This window comes from Neocloeon triangulifer, unplaced genomic scaffold (genome assembly GCF_031216515.1).
Source record: "Neocloeon triangulifer isolate White Clay Creek 2 clone unplaced genomic scaffold, ASM3121651v1 ptg000014l, whole genome shotgun sequence".
NCBI classification, from domain to species: domain Eukaryota; kingdom Metazoa; phylum Arthropoda; class Insecta; order Ephemeroptera; family Baetidae; genus Neocloeon; species Neocloeon triangulifer.
This window is the reverse complement of record NW_026775556.1, coordinates 8,775,241-8,790,866: the sequence shown is the minus strand read 5'-3', so window position 1 is coordinate 8,790,866 and position 15,626 is coordinate 8,775,241. Positions and strand designations below refer to the sequence as shown.

Here is a 15,626-nt window from a genome sequence, read left to right as displayed (position 1 = left end):
TCATTGCTACTCCTACTACTGTACACCGCTGTATTATCCCTTCATTCAGCCGAGAGCAGATTAAATATATATATAAATACAAATATGAAATGAGCAAATAAAAAAGCGTATAAATCAGACAGCAGTTTTTCATTTCATCTCTGTTTGCGATGTGGACTTAGAATAAATTAAGCCGAAAGTAAGACGAAAGAAAGAAACTCCGACCGGCCCGAATATAAATTGCGCTGGCTTTTGGGGAACATTTATTATTTCCAGCTTTGTTTTACGCGGGTGACACTTTAAATTTATAATATTGGCCTCAGCGCCGCGTGTGCTGTGTACGTATATACGTCGAGAGAGGCCGAGCGAGAGCAGAGAGAGCTATATTTTAAATGTGTCGTGCGTGGTGCCTCTATGCCCCTTATGCAAATCAAACCGTAGGCAAAATGTAGCAACATACGTTACCACCACTCAATATTTCCTGCTTAACACATTTTTCATTTTATTGGATTCTTTTTAATCTTACTATCAGAATTGTTTCAAAAATATTTTTGAAGATTGCATAATAATGAGATATTCTATTAATAAATTTAATTATAATACTTCAATCTCAATTATTTGAACCCTTTGATGCAGAAAATTTAATATAAGTTTTAAATTTTATATCATTAATGTATATAATTTATTGAGCCTAGAGAATTTTCGTACTTTATTTACTTGGCCAAATTTATAAAACATACAATAAAGTTATTATATTTTTTTTAATAAATAAAAATTTTTACTACGTTTATATTTTAAGAGCTTATTACGTCATGGAATTCAATCTATTTTGTCCATGAAGACAACATAAATTTAGAAAATTAGAAATATAAAGCAATGCAAGATACAAATAAAGCGAGTTGAAAGTATCAAGAAGGAGGCATTTACTGAATAATTAATTTATAGGTCTTTGAATAGGACCAATAATTGGCAAAATTTATCATTCTGCAAAGCTAGCTGGACGAGAGATGAAGCAACAAACAACGCCTCTGACGGGCCTAGCAAATAAAAATCCTACTTTACTCGTTCTCCGATATGATCTTAATAGTGCGCGCCTCACACCGCGCCATTCATTCAGCCTCCGCATCCTCTGCCCTCTGTTCGTTTTGTATGTATATTATTCTATTCCACCCATAAATTCCGAGCACCGATTTCGCTTCCACCCGAGCCGCCGCAGCGTCATCCTGCACCACCAAGAAACAACACGTATAGAGAAGAAGAAGAAGAGAAAATTCCGTGAGGTGCGCACCGCGCGTTTTATTTGAATATAATGATGCTGGAAGGAGGCAATAAAAGTCCAATAAATAGCGGCTCGCGCACCGAAAAAGACTGTTTAGAGGAGAAAAAGAAAAGAGGCGTGTAGCTTCTCGGCCCGGCCGGGTTGGTTATATTGCACCGAGGGTCGTAAACAGCACCCAGAGCGATTGCAGGTCACTCGCGAGTGACCCTTGTCTGGACCACACACGAAGCCTTTAATTGTTTTCGTGCGATAAGGGGCGGCTGATAAGCGCCCAATAAAGATAGCCCGACTTTAATTGGCATCGCTTGCTTGCACAGCGCGCGCACCTGCTGCCGCCCTGGAGCTTTTTATATTTATTCAAATTCGCGCGCGATGATGGCTCATCGCCTTTCGAAACGCATTTTGCGGCCTAATCGCCCAATTTCATCGCGCGTTTCGTGCCGAAATCTGCAGATGATTCAGGCTGACGTGCTGGAACTGTGACACACTCGCCCCCCCTTCGTGATAATTGATGCGTCTAATTTGAATTCGCCGGCTGACGTGAATTGCTCAAAACGAAGAGAATTAGCATATTCGTGAAACATGCATCCCGGAAAAATGAGAAACGATCAAATTGATTAAGGAAGAAAGTTGCTTGTCGAATGAAAGGAGGCTTTCCTTCTTGACAGACAAAAGATTTTTGTAGTAGATTTGTACATGTTGTTGAAATATTATCCCCGGGCTGAATTTGCAACCGGCTGTTTAAATTAATTAATGATAAATTTTGGAGAAAAGCACGCATTGTTATGGAAAACTGAAGTTTGGCTTTTATTGGCTTAGGTAGCTTTGTTACTCATTTTTCATTTAGGATGCAATGCATGTAAAATAATGTAATATAATTATAATGAAAGGTTCCTGACCAAAAGAGTGTTCGCCGCCCTTTGGTCAGACAACTATGCAATTGGCATGAATGATAAAAAAAAAACTCCAAAAAAACATTTAAAAAAAATTACAAACTTATTGTAATTTTTAGAAGCATTAAATAATTTTAGGATTCATTGTATATGTATTAAAGCTTCAAGGCTTGCAAGTTGATTTAAAAATAATTTCTCTAGTGATTTGACAATGATGTTTTCTTCTTATAAAGCAATTATTTTTTAATTCTTTAAAAAATGCTCATAATGATTATACTTAAAGAACAAGCACCTGCCAGATCAGGAAGTTTTCAAATTGTGGAGAATTATAAGAACAATTGTCATCAAAATTACAACTCTTCAGGAGTCCGATTATGTAATTTTATTATGCTTGTTTTCAAAGTATATCTTTTTAAAAAATTGATAGGTTTTCATAATGGCAAAAGAAATTTCAAATATTAGTAATTATGAAAAATGATAAAAAAAAATATCGTAATAAGTTAAAATGATAACCTAAACGATATAAAAATAATTTTTAAATAAAATTTTTAACAAAATTATTTTAAAATGTATTTTTTTTCTGTACAATAATATCCGTCTTATTAATTTTATCCTATGAAGGGAATGGGTCAAAGAAATATTTCTTATATGGAGTTATTCAAAATATATGAAAAAAAAATCGACAATTGTAGTTGAACGGTCTTTTTTTTAATACAAAATTAAACATTCAGTAAACATAATTTTGTTAAATCTGTTTTCAAATCTTGTTTCTATAATAGATTTCCAAAAAGATATTCAAGGCACCAAGTTATTGAAATGAGTTTTGGGACAGGTCACGGGCCGGATTTGCCAGGCGGAGCAGTGCGAGGGCCATTAAAAGTCTTGGTGTGGCGCGTCTCTTCTTCTTTTCGCGCTCTTCTCGCGTTATTATCTTTTATTGTTATTGCAGTGCTAATGATTTGGGCGGCGGGCCCGCGTGAGTGCGGCGAACGAAGTGTGTACATTACCAACATCTGGGGCCATCGGCGGTCAGCGGTGCGGTCGGCGGCTCCACCGCCGGCCGCACCGGCACTCCATTAGGCCCGCCGCAGACCGTTAATGAGATGCAGCAGCGCGCGGTCCCATACTTCATCCCCCGGTGCGCATAATGACCCGCGACGCGCACACTCTCTGATTTATGCATATTTTGGCGTTGCTTCGTTATTAAAATAGCCACTTTAATTTATTGCCCTCGCTGCGGCCGCACATTAATTTTTCTTCCGTCCTCTCCCGTCATACATACCCAAACTCACTGGCATTTTTATTGACTTCAACGCCGCCGGGGCCTCTTTACCCGCTTTTGTTTGCTTTGTTTGTTTATTTGTCGTTCTTGAGTAAATTACGCGCTGACACTTAATCGCTGCTCAAGATGACGTGACGCGCGCGCAACCTTCCTTGATTGGCCTCCCCTGGTGTAAATAAGTGGTGCTGGAATGTAAAACTTCCCCATTCAGTGTGTGCGGCAATAAACTTTTGAATAAAAAAAAATTAATATTTTATGAAGCGCATACTTCTAGATGTCCGTAGATCAGCACAAGCTATGTCATGATACTGACTTTAAAATAAATTCATCTTTTATTGATCATGTTCATTATAAAGTTTCGACTCAAAAACAAGCATTAAGAGGAAGTTATAAGTTATAATATAAAATTCATAAATTTTAGCATAAAAGTTAGTTGGTTTACTGTACAATATAATATATTGGTCTATAAAAGGAGCAAATTAATAATTTTTTATATAGAACAATGGGGGCCCGATGCAACAATGAAATCAATTTTCATTGTTGGAGGGCCAATCAGAAGCGGTACTTTAAAACTGGTACCGCTTCTGATTGGCTAATAAAACATTTCATTGTTGCATCGAGCCCCCATTGATATAGAATACAGAAAAATTACATTTATCATGGAAAGGAGAATAGAGGAATTGGCCCTTTTTTTCCCATATTGCGCCAAGTCTATAGGAGCACATTTGACTCTTAAAAACCACAATGCCTGATTTGATTTTACCAGAGACCCCTCCTTAATCTTCTTTAGGAATCTAAAGAAAACAAATTCGGATTATTGAAATTATTAAAACTAATGCCCATAATCAGTCATTTGCCAGTTTTTACTTAAGATTTTCGTTTTTAATATATAGGCAACTGCAGCAAACACAGATGCTACGCAGGTTGCATCTGAAAAAAAATCGTAATCGGAAGAGAAATTATATGAGCTACAATTTGTTTCAGGTCATATAATATGTAAAAATCAGCAGCTTATATGAATACAAATTGTAGGCTCGCTGAAAAATTATATGGTTCGGCTCACGTTTATAATCCAATTGGAACTCAAATTTTCATTTCAATTCAGAATAGTAATTCAATTAAACTCAAAAGATTTATTTATGGTTTATAACTCCACAAGCTCATTGTTAATTATAATTTTTTAACAACAATTTACAATCAGATCAGCATATAGTTGATAACTGATAAGTATGGATTAAACAAATTACACTTTTAGATATTATTGTTTCCTTTACATAATATATTGCAACACGTTATTCATTCTGCAATTTCTAAGTAGCTTAATATTGTGAAATCGTAATATATTCTTTGGAATTTAATTTAAGATTTGTAAAAATTTGAATTTTATGGGTTTTTAATTAAAACATATTAATAATTAAACAATATGAATTTAATTCATAAAATTAAAAATTTCATAATGTTAGGAACAAGAACATTGTTTTCTTTAAAATCGTTTGTCTAAAAAATATGCATAGCTATTTAACAACTATTGATTAGTAAATAGATGTGGTCCCAGCTATAAAGAAGCAGAGGAATCCATGAGAAGAGGGGAATTACATATTTAAAAAAAAGCCAAATTTCTGTGAGCAGACAAATAACTGACCAGAAGATTTGTCCTTTGAATATGCTTTTGTATGTCGCATCAAGCAACAACTTGGCCTCATACATAAGTCATGCAAAATAAATGGTGGCGCCATTGGATGCTTATATTATTCTTTTGCCTTCGCTGACGCTGCCCATTTCGTCTGCTGGTCGGGAGTGCATATATGCGGAGATGGTTGCGCGCAGATAATAACGCGGGGGTCAACGGGTCACCGCGAATACAACGCTAAACAGCACAGGAGAGTTATTTTCTTATCTCGGCTGTGCAAATAAAATAAAATTCAAACCTGCTACCGGCGCTGAAAATGGCGCTCTCTCGGCAAACCACAGAGGAACCCGTTTTAGAATTTCGCCGTTTCGATGCATCTTGCACGCGCATCTCCGCAAGTCGCAGCACCCCGCGGCGCTCCTGACTGCAATAATTATAATATGAGTCATTGCGGCGTAATGCTCGGCGGTGCTGACTTCTTCACTGCACCTAAAACTCTGCTCCCTGTGTGAGTTATGGTCCTCTGCGCTTCTCAGCACGCCACAACGCACTACAAGACGATCTCCTGGGAAGAAGAAAACATTTTATTTTCAAGCGAAAAATAAATGCCTTTTTTAAAAAAAAAAATAATGACGCGCAGCTTTCTCTTTGCTCAGCATAGTGAGGCGCATCCTTTCATTGTTCAAAATGGGGGAAAAAAATTTAATTTTTTAATTTCTTATTTGAACTGAAGTTTTCCAGCACATCAGATTGTTGGGAGTTTTCTTTCAAATTCAACTTATTAATTAGATTTATAAGTTTTGTCAAGATTTGCTAAACGCAGAGTTTACCAATATTTCTTGTAGCATTTTAGCATATCTGCTAGCTGATATCCTTTCTTCTCCCTTTTTTGCAAGTTAAAAATATATTGTATATTTGGTATATTTGACTGAGAAGAGAAAAATTATAATAATAGGCTTACTTTTTCTCAATTTTGGTATTTACTATTTAAGTTTAATGCATATTTTCCATTAATGAAAAACAAATTTAGTAATATTATTATTTTCCTATGTTCCAAATAATATAAAAATTGCATGGCATAAATTTTCTTAGAGGCTCTGGAAACGGATTTTATTTATTATTATTTTTTTTATAGCCCTGGGTATTAATTAAATAAAAGCAAATAAACAAAGTGAGGTTTACTTATTGTAAATAGATAATTTGAACACTTTACACACATCTCCAATATCATAAATTTAAATTTTGAAATGTAATATAATAATATTTTTAGATTTAAAAGTTGAACGTTAAATCTAAAATAATTTGACATAAAATTTTGGCCATTCCGAATTTTAATCACCTCTAACACATAATTCTTTGTTCTTTTCAATTTCAAAAAAATTTCTGGTTAATTTTGATTTCTGACAAAACGAAGTTAATAGACGTTATACCTTTTACCTTACCTGGGATAGAGACTTTGATGAATATCTTTCAAAAAGGTAAAAATTTTAAATATACAAATTATTGAAAAGTGAATTTTTATTAATATTTTATATCCACTCACTGGAGTCATTTTTCTTTTTCCTCTGTCAGAGGAATGAAAACAAACAGAGGCTCGGCGCGTATCTCTCCACAGTGGTCCGGCTGAAAATTTCTATGAATGGGAGAGTATATGAATAAAAAAGGCACCTCGATCATTAGGCTGGTCCTGATCACAATTAGAGGCGCCGTAAAAAATTCGACTGCTGTGTCAAGGTGTGTGCGTGCGGTGCCCGATGCTGGACGTCACTTATCATCGGCGAAGAATTTCGGGCCCCGCCGAGGACCCCCGCTGCACTCGGAGCGTCCTGCGGGGGTAGGCCGCCCCCCGCGGCTCGTCGTGCAGGGCCCGGCCCGCGAGACCGCAGGTCCATCGCTCACCTGCCCGAATTCCACTTCAAGCTCCTGGAATTCGCGCGACGGTTGACTTTTTCACTTGAAAAATATAATAATAAAAAATAAAAATACACAATTTTGACCAGAAGAAAGGACGAAGGAAAATAAGGAGAGAGAAAGGAAATAAATCGTGCTGGAGGGGCATTGTCTGAGGATAAATATATTATAATAATTTGACAATAATAAAAGAGGAAAGAATGTTGTGCGCGTTGATGAATGGTGCTGGCGGCCCACGCTCGGCAATAAAGTGCTCGAGAGGGCCGGTGTGTGTATTTTATATATCCGTGCTCGCCGCGTAAAATAAAAACGGCTATACGACGACTCTGCTCCGTGCGACGCCGCGAGTGGGGGAAAAACTAACAAAATTAGAATAAAACAGCAATAAACATGGCGTTATGGACGGTGAGAACAAGCTTTTTAAAAAAGGCAGCATCGCTCGTCCCTCTCATACTCTGCCCGCCGAAACAGCGACAAACACACATTTGTTATGAGCGACCGCAGAGTGTGTATTATTTAATTATGGGCATTTCTGCTACTTTTTGCAATTTGATACAAAAATATTTGATTTCTGATTTCAAAATAACAAATAATCTTCCAAAATGAATTCTAAATTAACCTCTACAGTTTACAGTCCCCATATCGAGAAGAAGATGAAAAAAAATTTTATATTTTAAACTCGATCAGAGGAACCATATCGCTGTGGACATACAAAAACTATACCTATATTTTGGATAACATTCTTGGCCTGGAATGCAAACAATGCTGTGGACAAATATTGCCTGTGGAGACTTGTTGACGTTTGATTATCATTATTACGTGTATGTGATAATATTGGGTATCAATTTATAACAAGATTTGAACATGCCGCGAAAAGCAATAAAATTTTTATTACAATCAATCAGAAAGACACGAAGTAGAGTGCATTAATGCATAAAACTTGTCCCGCCGGCATCAATACAAGCGGCAATTACAAACGGATTGATATAATTCTATACTGTCGCTTTGAGGAGAGTTATTATCTTATCTCGTTCAATCATATTGGGAATTAATAGCCTAATTAAAATGAAGAAAGTAATTATTTGTATTGGGTAGTTGTAAAAAGAATTTGGTGCTGAGAACGTGACGACGGAAAAAAAGGTATGATGTTTTTATTGCGTGGTAATTTGTTGACCTTTTGGTATATGAAGCTTATCTAAAAAACACTTCACAAATAAAAGGAATAGTCAATGTTGAATCTTTTCTCAGTTCTATTTGTATAATTATAATATATTATGATTAAAAAAAATACTTTCATTTTTTCCTTAATTGCTTGTTAAATGTTTGCATAAACTTTTAGAATTAGTATAGAGAGCAAGAGGGCTGTCAAAATATATCCACTTGAACACATTTGCAATTCTTGGTTATTTAAAATTTCATGAAATGAGATTTTAATACTTGGAAAAAGTGGTCTACCCGCATAAAAACTTTTAACCCTATTAGTACGGCTAAAGAGAAAACATTAAATTATGGTATCAAAACTTATGATACCAAACTGGAAAAAATAGCTGTTCCAGAACTAAAATAAAAATTACACATAACGCAATAAAAAAACTTTTACATTTAACTTGCAACAACAATAAAAATAGACACAAACATTAAATAATACTCCTTACAACACCAAAAATATCCAAATCGGAATGGGCACGGGCCGACAAGACTTTGTCTTGGCATGACCAAAAAATAACAAAATATTATGTACTATATTTTAATCCATGTGACCGAGTTTAAATTCTGCCGATTTGATGCAGGAAATAGATTCTAAGGCAGGGCAGCTCAAGATTTTCAGCCATGTGGGCTGATTTATTCACTTCTAGTGGATTTTTTGTCCCAGACTAAGAATCTCCGGGTGGCTGTTGTGTGGAACTCAGTGCTGCGCGACCAGTCCACGCCCTGGGCCGCACGGCCCGGGCGCATTTTCAGGTTGTGCGAATAAATAAATAAGAAATTGTTGTTTCTTCCAGCGGCGGACAATGCTTGGCGCGAATGAGCAAAAGGGTCCATTCGATTCACGATCATTCTTTTTCGCTCTCGGCGCGTCTATTTGTTTAAACTTTGACACGCGAGCAGCGAGCGGTCCGATGGCCCAGCGGGGCCCGCGCGCTGAGCCCGATATTATATTTCATTATGCGCGAGCAGATGTCATCGTGCCGCGCAGCGTGATCAATTCCTCTCACCGATACATCATCATTGTTTCTATCGCTGGGAAAACGAAAAAGGCCACAACCTTCGCCCCGTGCTGCGGTCTCCGCTCCTCAATAACTGCACCTCTGGACACTTTTCGAAATTGCTGTGACAACCATCGTTCAAAAAATTTGAAATTGTTAAAATTTTAAACTAGAGTAAAAACATACACTATTATTTTGCTTTTATTTTACAAAGTTTTCTTTCTCTGCAAAAAATTCATTATTTTTAAATTTTGTTAATTTGTTAGAATTTATATTTATTTTAATTTTACAAATAAGTAGTAAAATGTGAAATGTATAAGTGTTTGTTTATATTCTAACTTGTTACTTAAACACTTATTAATATATTTTTTTCCACCAAAATTATATAATTATATAAATAGCAGATCTGATAGAGATATGAAGGTATCAAAACATAATTCAATTGAAATATATGAGTTCTTAGAATGCTCCATTTGGTGGGATAATCATAGAGGCTGTTGAATTCAGACGAAATACGAAAGAAGTGCCAGTTAAATGAACATTTTGTACCAGTATCTATTATTATCATAAAATTATTTGTAAAATACAATTTAAAAAATCAAACTTAATACAAAATCTAAAAAAATCTACAATGTTCCTTATTTTGAATATATTTCTAGTGAACCTATAGTATATTCAAATAAGAAAGTAAGATGGCATATGCATCCTGCAGTTTTTTTATTTTATTTAGTTTATCATTCTTAAAATCGCCTGCTCTAATTATTTGATACTTTTAAGTTTCAAAAAATGTATTTAGAAATTGACAATATTATTTTAAAGAAAATGCTTGGCCGTTTAAATTTTTAATTAATGAAGGAAAAAGTGTGCAGATTTATTTTTGTTAAATGCACCAATAGATGAACGGCAAACTTTTGCTTATGACAATTTTATTCTTTATTCAAGAGAATGTTCATCGATCCTAGATAATGAGCAATTTGAGCAAAGTTTAAAGCGACGTGCACAGGACGAGTTCTATTAATAAAGCAGGTGCGATAGAAATCTCACTGCACAAGTCATCAGCTGACATATTTCACTTGACGTTTTGTAAATATAGAGATATGCTTTCTGGTCTTATTTATCTAAATTTTATGCAGAGCGAGCTGACGATAATGTTGTTTTCTCAGATGGAGCAACTGCCGTGACTTTTCATGTTCGCGACTGCAGCTTGCATAATTTTATTCTTCAAGGAAACTCGCGGGACACATGTGCATAATCCCTCACAGAGAGAGGTCAAATTCAACGCCAGCACTGCAGTCACTGCACCATCTGCTTTTTAAATTTTTCTCCCAATAAATAAATTTCCCTCGCCTGATTTAATTTTTAATAAATTTCGTTCAACACCAGCAAAGACTTATAAACAGTACTTGGAAAGCAAAATTGCGGCAGAGGTCCGTTTCCAGGAATGCGAGGCAGCATCACAATGGCGGGCGAGTGAATGCACAGCAGCAGCGGCAAATAAAATTAAATTCAAACATGCGCGCTTGTGTTTTATATCTCAGCACTCTGAAATATTTATACAGAGACTGCTGGTGAGGCTTCTTTCGCGGAACGAAAAGAGCAGCATTAATTTTCTTTTCCTCTTCAGAACTGCATCAAAATGAATTCCGTGGATCGCTGGCCAATCGTGATTGAGTGAGAGGCTATGTAAATTCGTTCAGCACATCAAAATTCCTTAAGGAATTTTTTAGTCAGAAAAATGCTTTTGTGCCTGAGTGTCGGCAATTTGCACTGGGACAAAAAGTAAAACTCTTTTCCTTTTTCTACCCTTTGAAGTTGAAATGAAAGAAAAAGTAGCGCTTTACTTTGAAAATTTGGGTGGTCGTTCAGTTCATTTGTTATAGACTTGTTAGGCACCTTAACCAAATGTCATATTTCTGCGTTACTTTGCCAGCACATAAACGGGACCCGCACTGCCTGTAGAAATTCCTCTGCAGGGGACAAAAAAAATTGATAAAAGGACGCAGCTGCCAAATCTAGTTGAAGACATAATTGAAGTATTCATACAAACCTAATTTGAATTTAATTACCATTTGATTTTTTACATATTAAGGGGCCATTTAAGAAAATGCAAATTTTATTTCCTCTTGAAGATGAACGCTAAAAATAAAATAATGCCAAGTGACAAACAGTCGATCACGAGCTGGATTGAGCGGCCGGGTTATGCAACGTGCGCAGCATGCACGTAATGCAGGCTGCAAAATTCTTTGTGTGTGACGGTGTGAAGCCCACGCCGTTACGCTCGTGCATCAAACATAACAAAATCATTTTCCTAGATGGTCAGTGTTCCTTTTTTTACGGCCAAGTAGTAAAATACGAAATCCGCCTAAATCAATAAAAAAATGCTGTCTCGTAAATTCTTCAAGGAATTTTACGGCTTTCCACCTGTGTTGGACGGTGAAAAAAATAAATAAAAATCAGTTTATAGAATTGTCGCTTTATTTTGGAGACAAATATAGCATCTGACGAAGCTCAAGATTTTCGGTTGGTATTCATTGTTGTGTCAAATGGCTTGTTAGCAATGTGGGTGGCTTGGTAGGGACACTGACCTGCGTTCACTTTATTTCCCAAACCAGCAGCAGGGGGGATGCACGTTCATTTATCCTGAAGCTAGGGTGTGAATCAGGACCCTCTTGAAGCTGGCTGTTCTAGAATGCAGCAATTTCAATCAACATGATTGTGAGATTTCGTTGACTTCAGTTATTTTCACCACATTGAAATCCAGCTTGAATTAACTGTAAAATAAATTTTAATTATTTTTTACGCTATTTAAATAACCATTAACTTTTAAGTTTACAAAATAAATGTAAAGAAATTAAATTAAATAAATTTCAGTAGGGCGCTGAAGATTAGAATATTTAAATTTACTATAATTTCAAAAAGTAGAGTGCATGCGTTAATTAAACATTATGAAGAATTATATATTGAGGCTGAATTCTAGTCTAGAACAGTTGTTTAAGAGGGTCTCCGCGCAAGGCTATAAAGTGAAATTTCTTTAGGCGAACAAAGTGGAAAACAACCTGTGAAATAGGGGGCGTCACGCGGCGGTTCTCGCTTCGGTGGTGGTTCCTTTTCTTCCTTTTCACGCTCTGACAAAAGTCACAACTCCATCCATGGAAAGCCACCCCGGTAACAAAAGTTGAGAAACATCCCTCACGGACAATGCGAAGCTGCGTGTTGGGAAAAGGGACAATAGGGATGGACACACCACGTGTGTTTGAGTTTCCACTTCACGCTGCTTTTCCCCGAAAGAATGGAAGTAATAAAGGAACGATTTATGGAGAGTTACAAGTTTATAAATAACGCCATCTCTTTTGTTGAGGTCATATGCCTTGAGGCCAGAACCCAAATTACAAACAGATTGGAACCGTTTGTTGCCCAACAATACAAAGAGTAAGAGTTAAAATACAAACTTGACTAGGCTTAGTAAATACCCCAATAAATAAGCTTTAAAAATTAAACTAATTGCTTCAAAAATCATCAAATGTGATCAAATGTAATGTAATAGTTGAAAAAATTAATCCGGGAATTTGTGTGATCTTAAAAAAATCATTGGCACAAAATATTAAAAATGCACAATTAACTAATATTTTGATTGTTTAATTTATGAGATTTTTCGGCCTTATTGGCGTTATTAGATGCAGCAATTTATAAAACAATTTTAAATTATTTTAATATTTTTCATTTATCAGCATCTTAATTAAATATTACATGATCTTTATATTCCTTGTAAAATTCAAATTTTTATTTTAGCCATACCATAATTATAAGAAAATATTTTTATTTATCAAAATTGTTGATATCGTTGGGCTTAATATTAAGACGAGAGATGAAGAAGCCTTGTTATTGTACATTAACCGCTTAAGGACTTCTTATTGATATAGTCAAATCAAGTCCTTACAACAATATAATAAGATTTTTGCGATTGTTTGAAATTTTAATCACCATTGTTGTAAAGACTGGATTTGACTATGTCAATAAGGAGTCCTTAAACCATGTAACACCAAAAATATGTTCTTGCATTGTTGGAATAAAAAAAAAATTGGTACTTAAAACAGGGACCGATCACTAATATTTGACCCCTAATTGTTACGAACTTTTGTGTTGCCGCGATCATCACAGTTTTTACATATGTTATTGGGGTCAATGAAAGGAGTCTCTGACTAAATTTTGAAATAAAAATTTTGAGTACTTTTTGAAATATCCGGGAATTTTGAAAAACCCAAAATTGCGTTTATCTTTGCTCCTATTGAGTTTAGAGCAATGCGGTTTTCACCATAGTAAGTAACTTTTTATTCTGAACAACTTTTCTGTAGGCCAAAACGTTCTAGGTCAAAGGTCAAGGTCACTAAAATGCATTTTAATTTTTTAAAGCTATTTTTCTCAAAGAAGCATACCTTGGATTTTTTCCGTGGTATAGGAAAAAATGTAGCCCATCAAATTTTGCATCTGGTCAGTAAAAATATCGATGGCCTTATTTTTAGTTTTTAAGATATTTTAACTATAAATTAAAAAGACGCGTTCTCGGCAAAACACGTTATTTTGAATTGTGACAGTTTTGATATAAATAATGAGATTAGAACAATGCGGTTTTCACTATCCACCTTAATTTTTTATTTTGAACAACTTTTCAATTGACCAAAATGACCTAGGTCAAAGGTCAAGGTAACTAAAATGCATTTTTAGTTTTCAAGGCCATTTTTCTCAAAGAAGCATACCTCGGATTTTTTTCGTGGTATAGGAAAAAATGTAGCCCATCAAATTCTACATCTGGCCTGTGAAATTCAGAATGGCGTTATTTTTAGTTTTAAAGATATGTACATATGAATTAAAAAAGTGCGCTCTCGACCGTATATTTTCATTGAAAAACATGCTTTTTTAAATACTTATTTAAATAACTTTAAAACTAAAAATAACGCCATTCTGAATTTCACAGGCCAGATGTAGAATTTGATGGGCTACATTTTTTCCTATACCACAAAAAAAATCCGAGGTATGCTTCTTTGAGAAAAATGGCCTTGAAAACTAAAAATGCATTTTAGTGACCTTGACCTTTGACCTAGGTCATTTTGGTCAATTGAAAAGTTGTTCAGAATAAAAAAATTAAGGTGGATAGTGAAAACCGCATTGTTCTAATCTCATTATTTATATCAAAACTGTCACAATTCAAAATAACGTGTTTTGCCGAGAACGCGTCTTTTTAATTTATAGTTAAAATATCTTAAAAACTAAAAATAAGGCCATCGATATTTTTACTGACCAGATGCAAAATTTGATGGGCTACATTTTTTCCTATACCACGGAAAAAATCCAAGGTATGCTTCTTTGAGAAAAATAGCTTTAAAAAATTAAAATGCATTTTAGTGACCTTGACCTTTGACCTAGAACGTTTTGGCCTACAGAAAAGTTGTTTAGAATAAAAAGTTACTTACTATGGTGAAAACCGCATTGCTCTAAACTCAATAGGAGCAAAGATAAACGCAATTTTGGGTTTTTCAAAATTCCCGGATATTTCAAAAAGTACTCAAAATTTTTATTTCAAAATTTAGTCAGAGACTCCTTTCATTGACCCCAATAACATATGTAAAAACTGTGATGATCGCGGCAACACAAAAGTTCGTAACAATTAGGGGTCAAATATTCGTGATCGGTCCCAACAGTGTTTTAAGAATTTTGAATATATTTTGTATAATAAATTCTTGACGTGTGTTTAAGTTTATTACATAATAGTTATGTACATCTGACGCGTCCCTTATGTGCTTTCCATTCATATCAGTTACAATTACAATGAATGTAGATTTATTAATTCCAAATGCAAATCACCGGGCTGGGCCGTTTTGACAGCGAAATCAAACAAATCAATCCGGGCGGCCCAACAGGCGGTCGCCGGAATTTACGGCGCGGCGCACAGATCGCATTTCCAGCCGAGAGAGGAGCGCGATGGCCCACACAGGCGGCGAATTTATGGCCCGAACGAGAGACTCGGGCAATAATATTTACCATAAATTACGTTATTAATTACCGAACGCTAAATGTGTCTTGTCGGCTGTAAATATCATCGACAGAGCGCGCGGCCCATTTGTTCACTTCAGCTGCCTGCTCTCGATTAATGCGCCCGACAAGTCTAATTGACTCTCGCGGTGCCCATTTGACTATCAGCAAATCTCACTTTCAGAGTTCGGAGCGGAGAAGCGAATTGCGAAAAAATAATGCAGCGCAGGGCGAGCGCGAGATTGGCCGCGGAGATAAGAATTGGCGCCGCCGGCACTCTTGAATACAAATTAATGAGCCGCTAATCTCATTCCGGGTCAAATTCGCACCTGAGGCTGCACTTTGCCCGCTGACAATTAGCATGGATACTTACGTCTTCTTTTTCTTTTTTTTTACTTATATATTGCCAAGTCCAAGA

At 35.7% G+C, this 15,626-nt stretch overlaps 2 long non-coding RNA genes across 2 annotated transcripts; both read right to left on the bottom strand.

Annotated features, from left to right (window-relative positions):
- Positions 1-4,865: 4,865 nt before the first annotated feature.
- Positions 4,866-7,194, bottom strand: LOC132201083 (uncharacterized). Its single transcript, XR_009442233.1, has 4 exons — positions 6,607-7,194; positions 5,553-5,628; positions 5,362-5,487; positions 4,866-5,300 (listed from the first exon to the last, which is right to left on the bottom strand). It is a non-coding gene; the product is annotated as an uncharacterized LOC132201083 (long non-coding RNA).
- A 4,512-nt stretch (positions 7,195-11,706) lies between these two features.
- Positions 11,707-15,314, bottom strand: LOC132201087 (uncharacterized). Its single transcript, XR_009442234.1, has 3 exons — positions 15,240-15,314; positions 12,238-12,455; positions 11,707-11,952 (listed from the first exon to the last, which is right to left on the bottom strand). It is a non-coding gene; the product is annotated as an uncharacterized LOC132201087 (long non-coding RNA).
- Positions 15,315-15,626: the final 312 nt, after the last annotated feature.